The sequence below is a fragment of the Salvelinus fontinalis genome, chromosome 7 (genome assembly GCF_029448725.1).
Source record: "Salvelinus fontinalis isolate EN_2023a chromosome 7, ASM2944872v1, whole genome shotgun sequence".
NCBI classification, from domain to species: domain Eukaryota; kingdom Metazoa; phylum Chordata; class Actinopteri; order Salmoniformes; family Salmonidae; genus Salvelinus; species Salvelinus fontinalis.
This window is the reverse complement of record NC_074671.1, coordinates 66,767,039-66,776,051: the sequence shown is the minus strand read 5'-3', so window position 1 is coordinate 66,776,051 and position 9,013 is coordinate 66,767,039.

Below are 9,013 nucleotides of genomic sequence, written 5' to 3'. Positions count from 1 at the left end.
AACCTGTCTTGAGCGAAATACCCAAGGGGTCCCAAATGGTCAAGACTATCTATAGCCTATTCTTATTGCCAGATCTGACTATATACAGGGGGGTACCGGTACAGAGTCAATGTGCGGGGACAGCGGTTAGTTGAGGAAATATGTACTGTACATGTATATAGAGTTATTAAAGTGACTATGCATAGATGACAACAACAGAGAGTGGCAGCGGTGTAAAAGAGGAGGAGAGGGGAGCGGCATTGCAAATAGGCTGGGTAGCCATTTGATTAGATGTTCAGAAGTCTTATGGCTTCGGGATAGAAGCTGTTTAGAAGCTTCTTGGACCTAGACTTGGCGCTCCGGTACCGCTTGTCGTGCGGTAGCAGAGAGAACAGTCCATGACTAGGGTGGCTGGAGTCTTTTATAATTTTTAGGGCCTTCCTCTGACACTGCCTGCTATAGAGGCCCTGGATGGCAGGAAGCTTGGCCCCAATGATGTACTGGGCCATTTGCACTGCACTTTGTAGTGCATCACTGTCTGGTATGGCAACTGCTTGGGGTCGGAGGCCAAGCAGTTGCCATACCAGACAGTGATGCAACCAGTCAGGATGCTCTCGATGGTGCAGCTGTAGAACCTTTTGATGATCTCAGGACCCATGCCAAATCTTTTCAGTCTCCTGAGGGGGAATAGGTTTTGTGGTGCCCTCTTCACAACTGTCTTGGTGTGCTTGGACCATGTTAGTTTGTTGGTGATGTGGACACCAAGGAACTTGAAGCTCTCAACCTGCTCCACTACAGCCCCGTCGACGAGAATGGGGGCGTGCTCAGTCCTCTTTTTCCTGTAGGCCACAATCATCTCCTTTGTCTTGATCACGTTGAGGCTGTCTTGTCGTTGTTGGTGATCAGGCCAGAGATACAGTATGCTCATGCTGTAGAGAACTGATGAGTAATAGAGAATGGAGACAGCCAAAACTCTGAAAGGTATTGTTGTACGTCAGAACTGTAACACAAGATTTTTTCAAGCCTAAAATGTTAGTCTGTAATCGTAACATGGTGTTTGTATGTTCACAGATTGAATTTGACGTTTACATTTCATGTTTCACGCATGGCTTTTCTTACGATCCTAAGAATTTACGTATGGATTTTGTTACGATCCAAACGATACGTACGGTCAACCTTTTGGCACATGTTTTGTATACTTTTTTTTGTCACTGATGGCTGGCTTCCCTTGCCTTCAATGCTAAGTGAGGCAACAATGTCATACTCGTTTGAACCAGACAGCATCAGATAGATTGCCTACATGTAGAGAGACAGAGGGCGCTGTTTTGCTCGCTAGGATGCTTTCTCCTGTGAGATAAATTCAGCCTCTTGCGAATTGAAGGAATATGATGAAACAAAATGAGACAAAATATTATTTTGTGGGGTCTATTTTGTAAAAAATTTGGGGAAGCCTGGCTTCTCTTGGCATCCATGTGAACCTGATGAAGTCCCACTTTGCTCTGTCCCAGTTAGGTGTGGAACTTATTGTGTTTATAGTATAGTCTGTAGTTTTTAGGCTGATGTTTATAATGTAATCTGTAGTTTTCAGCCTGGTGATAATTTTTTATTTTATTACATTTTTTTTACATCATTTTATTTTAATAAATACTTTCTTAACAATCATTTTTTTTCTTAAAACTGCATTGTTGGTTAAGGGCCTGTAAGTAACATTGCACTGTAAGGTCTAAAATATGATTTGATTTGATTGGCCTGCGAAGCCCTGACTCTCAAGAATGAGGGACTGGTATTTCTTGAACTTCCCCTCATGTGCCTGACATGCCTCCTCTACACTGTCTAAAGCCATTTTCTGAGAGATTGTGTAAAATAATGTTTTTTTTCTCACTAAGAACACTGAAAAAAACATTTTTATTCTCAATAAGAATACTGAAACAAGAGAATAATGAGATTTATTCAAAACAGTCAACATTCATAAAGAACATAGGTACATAAAGTATTTACAAACATGTGCATGGTCAAAACATTTTTGGACAATAACACTTTTGATAGATATAAATGGTGTGTGTATAACTATAGGCAATAATGGAGGTCTATGAGATATTGACAGGTTGAACTTGCAGCCAATCAATTAGATTATTTCCAATCCAAGATGGCGTAGCAGCAAGACGTGTTTGTCTTTGTCCCGTCTTTGTCCTGTGTAAATATTTTCTGTATTTCAATCTCTTTTTCCATTTTCAAATTAAATATACCTTCCTGCAACCCGCCTCATCCAACATGGTACGGATCTGCAATTTTTTTTAGACCTTATAACTGGAACCTCAATCGGAACCTGGCCAGCTAATTAGCTACTAGCTATTTAGTCATTGTCAGCCACTGCTAGCAGTCTTTACCTTTAGCACAGACACCAGCCACTTTAGCCCGGATAATATATGCCAGTCTGGAAAGCGCGAAATCAGTCCTGAGCATATCGGACTGCTCACCGGATTCCTTCCCCAAGCTCTGGACCATTACACCGGGTAATCGCAGCTAGCTAGCTGCTACCAAGTGGCTATCATGGCTAATGCCCTTGTCCAGAAGCAAGCACCAGTTAGCCTTGAGCTAGGCCCATTCCCCCGCTAGTAGTACACCAACTACAATACCTCTCTTGCCAATTGGCCTGGTCCCTTTGTCGACACAGAGCCCCGCCGAACCATCACGACTGGTCTGCTGACGTATTTCGGCCGATGTGCTCTCAACCGGCCTCTGCGTCGTTGATGTCGGTGAGGACCCAGCTACTAGGCCCGGCCCGCTAACTCTGAGCGCCATGTCTCCCGCTCGCCTAGCGTAGTGACGACTGCCGAGCGGCTCCCTCTTTCGTCCATTACTGCCTATTGGAACCTTTGATCACTCAGCTACACAGCTGATGCTTACTGGACTGTTCATTAACACGGTACTTCATTTTGTTTATCTGTCGGCCCAAGCCTCAAACTCAGGCCCTGTGTGTAGCTAACTGACCCTCTCTGCCCATTCATCGCAATTTAATAGTTATTGATGTCTTAGCTGTTTATCCGTTGTTGTCTTAGCCCTCCCAATCAACTCCTGTGATTGCTTTATGCCTCCCTCTAATGTCAATATGCCTTGTATACTGTTGTTTAGGGTAGCTCTCGTTGTTTTGTTTTACTGCAGAGCCCCTAGTCCTGATCTACATGCCTCGGTTAGCTCGCTTGACCACGCCTATCTTAACTGGCGCTTCCAGAGAAGCAGCCTCTCTCATCGTCACTCAATGCCTAGGTTTACCTCCACGGTACTCGCACCCTACCATGCCCTTGTCTGTGCATTATGCCCTGAATCTATCCTACCATGCCCAGAAGTCTGCTCTTTTTACTCTCTGTTCCAAACGCACTAGACGACCAGTTCTTATAGCCTTTAGCCGTACCCTTATCCTACTCATCCTCTGTTCCTCTGGTGATGTAGAGGTTAACCAGGGCCCTGTGTGTCCCCAGGCGCTCTCATTTGTTGACTTCTGTAACCGGAAAAGCCTTGGGTTCATGCATGTTAAAATCAGAAGTCACCTCCCTAAATTGCTTTATTCATTGTTTTAGCACACTTCACCAACCCTGATGTCCTAGCCGTGTCTGAATCCTGGCTTAGGAAGGCCACCAAAAATTCAGAAATGTCCATCCCCAGTTACAAAATGTTCCGTCAAGACAGAACTGCTAGAGGAGGCAGAGTTGCAATCTACTGTAGTGAGCCTGCAGAGTTCTGTCCTACTATCCAGGTCCATGCCCAAACAGTTCGAGCTACTACTTTTAAAAATCCATCTCTCCAGAAATAATTTCTTACTGTTGCCGCTTGTTATAGACCCCCCTCAGCTCCCAGCTGTGCCCTAGACACCATATGAGAATTGATTGCCCCCAATGTATCGTCAGAATTTGTACTGTTAGGTGACCTAAACTGGGATATGCTTAACACCCTGGCCGTCCTAAAATCTAAGCTAGATGCCCTCAATCTCACACAAATTATCAAGGAACCTACCAGGTACAACCCCAAATCCGTAAACATGGGCACCCTCATAGATATCATCCTGACCAACTTGCCCTCTAAATACACCTCTGTTGTGTTCAACCAGGATCTCAGCGATCACTGCCTCATTGCCTGTGTCCGTTATGGGTCCGCGGTCAAACGACCACCCCTCATCACTGTCAAAAGCTCCCTAAAACAATTCTGCAAGCAGGCCTTTCGACCTGGCCCGGGTATCCTGGAAGGATATTGACCTCATCCTGTCAGTTGAGGATGCCTGGTTGTTCTTAAAAAGTGCCTCCCTCACCATCTTAAATAAGCATGCCCCATTCAAAAAATGTAGAACTAAGAACAGATATAGCCTTGGTTCACTCCAGACTTGACTGCCCTTGACCAGCACAAAACATCCTGTGGCACACTGCACTAGCTTCGAATAGTCCCCGCGATATGCAACTTTTCAGGGAAGTCAGGAACCAATATACACAGTCAGTTAGGAAAGCAAAGGCTAGCTTTTTCAAACAGAAATTTGCATCCTGCAGCACTAATTCCAAAAAGGTTTGGGACACTGTAAAGTCCATGGAGAATAAGAGCATGTCCTTCCACCTGCCCACTGCCCTGAGGCTAGGTAACACTGTCTCCACCGATAAATCCACGATAATCGAGAATTTCAATAAGCATTTCTAAACAGCTGGCCACGCTTTCCACCTGGCTACCCCAACCCCGGCCAACAGCTCTGTACCCCCCGCAGCAACTAGCCCAAGCCCCCCCCTCCCCGCTTCTCCTTCACCCAAATCCAGACAGCTGATGTCCTGAAAGAGCTGCAGAATCTGGATCCCTACAAATCAGCTGGGCTAGACAATCTGGACCCTCTCTTCCTAAAATTATCCGCCGCCATTGTCGCAACCCCTATTACTAGTTTGTTACAACCTCTCTTTCGTATCGTCTGAGATTCCTAAAGATTGGAAAGCAGTCGCAGTCATCCCCCTCTTCAAAAGGGGAGACACTCTAGACCCAAACTGGTATAGACCTATATCCATTTCTAAATGAAAGCCAAGTGAACAAACAGATCACCGACCATCTCAAATCCCACTGTACCTTCTACGCGATGCAATCCGGTTTCCGAACAGGTCACGGGTGCACCTCAAGGTCCTAAATGCTCAAGGTCCTCAATGCTCAAGGTCCTAAACGATATCATAACCACCAACAATAAAAAAAAACGTACTGTGTAGCCGTCTTCATCGACATGGCCAAGGCTTTCGACTCTGTCAATCATCGTATTCTTTTTTTTTTTTTACCCCCTTTTCTCCCCAATTTTCATGGTATCCAATTGCTAGTAATTACTATCTTGTCTCATCGCTACAACTCCCGTACGGGCTCGGGAGAGACGAAGGTCGAAAGCCATGCGAAAGCCATGCAGTGCAGCCGGCCGCACTGCTTCTTAACACAGAGCGCCTCCAACCCGGAAGCCAGCCGCACCAATGTGTCGGAGGAAACACTGTGCACCTAGCCCCCTTGGTAAGCACGCACTGCGCCCGGCCCGCCACAGGAGTTGCTGGAGCACGTTGATACAAGGATATCCCTACCGGCCAAACCCTCCCTGACCCGGACGACGCTAGGCCAATTGTGCGTCGCCCCACAGACCTCGCGGTCGCGGCCGGCTGCGACAGAGCCTGGGCGCGAACCCAGAGTTTCTGGTGGCACAGCTAGCGCTGCGATGCAGTGCCCTAGACCACTGCGCCACCCGGGAGGCCCAAACATCGTATTCTTATCGGCAGACTCAACAGCCTTGGTTTCTCTAATGACCACCTCGTCTGATTCACTAACTACTTCTCAGATAGAGTTCAGTGTGTCAAATCGGAGGGCCTGTTGTCCAGACCTCTGGCAGTCTCTATGGGGGTACCACAGGGTTCAATTCTCAGGCCGACTCTTTTCTCTGTACATATCAATGATGTCGCTCTTGCTGCAGTTGATTCTTTGATCCACCTCTACGCAGACGACACCATTCTGTATACATCTGGCCCTTATTTGTTAACAAACCTCCAAACGAGCTTCAACGCCATATAACACTCCTTCCGTGGCCTCCAACTGCTCTTAAATTCTAGTGAAACTAAATGCATGCTCTTCAAACGATCGCTGCCCGCACCCGGCCGCCCAACTAGCATCACTACTCTGGACGGTTCTAACTTAGAATATGTGGACAACTATAAATACCTAGGTGTCCGGCTAGACTGTAAACTCTCCTTCCAGACTCACATTAAGCATCTCCAATCCAAAGTTAAATCTAGAATTGGCTTCTTATTTCACAACACTCATGCTGCCAAACCTACCCTCAAGAAACTGACTATCCTACCGAACCTTGACTTTGGTGATGTTATTTACAAAATAGCCTCCAACACTTTACTCGGCAAATTGGATGCAGTCTATCACAGTGCCATCCGTTATACTACCCACCACTGCGACCTGTATGCTCTCATTGGCTGGTCCTCGCTACATATTTTTCGCCAAATCCACTGGCTCCAGGTCATCTATAAGTCTTTGCTAGGTAAAGCTCCGCCTTATCTCAGCTCACTGGCCAGCATAGCAACACCCACCCGTAGCAGGCGCTCCAGCAAGTAAATTTCACTGGTCACCCCCAAAGCCAACACCTCCGTTGGCCGCCTTTCCTTCCAGTTCTCTGCTGCCAATGGCAGGAAAGAATTGCAAAAATCACTGAAGTTGGAGACTTATATCTCCCTCACAAACTTTAAGCGTCAGCTGTCAGAGCAGCTTACCCATCGCTGCAGCTGTACACAGCCCATCTGTAAATAGCCCATCTGTAAATAGCCCATCCAACCAACTACCTACCTCATCCCCATATTTGTTTTTTGTTTTTCTGTTCTTTTGTACACCAGTATTTCTACTTGCACTTCCATCGTAATCTGCACATATATCACTCCAATGTTTAATTGCTCAATTGTAATTACTTCGCCACTATTGGCCAATTTATTAACCTTACCTCCTTACTTCATTTGCACACACTGTACATAGATTTTTCTATTGTGTTATTGACTGTATGTTTGTTTATCCCATGTGTAACACTGTGTTGTTGTTTTTGTCGCACTGCTTTGCTTTGTCTTGGCCAGGTCGCAGTTGTAAATGAGAACTTCTTCTCAACTGGCCTACCTGGTTAAATAAAGGTGAAAAGAAATGTATATATTTATGTATTTTCTTTTTTTTGTGAATAACAAGGTGAAAATGAACCCTTTAAGAGGCAGTTCAACTGAGCAGTTGACAACCAAATAAATTTAAATGAAACATATGCATTTTATTTACCATATCATGCCATTTATTAAAATGATAATGTGGTTTTCATTATTGGACTCCTATATTTTTTACAGAAACATTCATAGATGTGAAGGTGAGCGAAGACATGAACGTGAGCAAATCTGATCCTGATTAATCACACATTTTCAGTACTAATTGTGAATAAAATGGGATATGACATGACTGTACAATGTTGCTGACCTCAAACATAATTTTGGTATCATGAAATTACTAATATGTTGTTATTTATTAATTTGAGGAACTCTTGAAAAATATGCTCTACCAGGCAGTTGAGATGCCCATTAAAGGAATGCTATTTAGACAAAGCTAGCTATTATGGACAATGGAGAAATATTGTTATGGGATTTTTTTGTCTATGCAAATCCAAAAATATTTTCATATTGATATCAGCCTGTTTTCTTCAATTTGTTTCACAAATGTTTTAGGACATGTCATTTTACAGGTATTATGAGCATATAAACATGAAATTACATATATATGAATACTCATATTTATTTTACCTTTATTTAACCAGGTAGGCTAGTTGAGAACAAATTCTCTTTTGCAACTGCAACCTGGCCAAGATAAAGCATAGCAGTGTGAACAGACAACAACACAGAGTTACACATGGAGTAAACAATAAACAAGTAAATAACATGGTAGAAAAAAAGAGAATCTATATACAATGTGTGCAAAAGGCATGAGGTAGGCAATAAATCGAATAATTACAATTTAGCAGATTAACACTGGAGTGATAAATCATCAGATGATCATGTGCAAGTAGAGATACTGGTGTGCAAAAGAGCAGAAAAGTAAATAAATAAAAGCAGTATGGGGGTGAGGTAGGTAAATTGGGTGGGCTATATACCGATGGACTATGTACAGCTGCAGCGATCGGTTAGCTGCTCGGATAGCAGATGTTTAAAGTTGTTGAGGGAGGTAAAAGTCTCCAACTTCAGAGATATTTGCAATTTGTTCCAGTCGCAGGCAGCAGAGAACTGGAAGGAAAGGCGTCCAAATGAGGTTTTGGCTTTAGGGATGATCAGTGAGATACACCTGCTGGAGCACGTGCTACGGGTGGGTGTAGCCATCGTGACCAGTGAACTGAGATAAGGCGGCACTTTACCTAGCATAGCCTTGTAGATGACCTGGAGCCAGTGGGTCTGACGACGGACATGTAGCAAGGGCCAGCCGACTAGGGCATACAGGTCGCAGTGGTGGGTCGTATAAGGTGCTTTAGTAACAAAACGGATGGCACTGTGATAAACTGCATCCAGTTTGCTGAGTAGAGTATTGGAAGCTATTTTGTAGATGACATCGGCGAAGTCGAGGATCGGTAGGATAGTCAGTTTTACTAGGGTAAGTTTGGCGGCGTGAGTGAAGGAGGCTTTGTTGCGAAATAGAAAGCCGACTCTAGATTTGATTTTGGATTGGAGATGTTTGATATGAGTCTGGAAGGAGAGTTTGCAGTCTAGCCAGACACCTAGGTACTTATAGATGTCCACATATTCTAGGTTGGAACCGTCCAGGGTGGTGATGCTAGTCGGGCGTGCGGGTGCAGGCAGCGAACGGTTGAAAAGCATGCATTTAGTTTTACTAGCGTTTAAGAGTAGTTGGAGGCCACGGAAGGAGTGTTGTATGGCATTGAAGCTCGTTTGGAGGTTAGATAGTACAGTGTCCAAGGAAGGGCCAGAAGTATACAGAATGGTGTCGTCTGCGTAGAGGTGGATCAGGG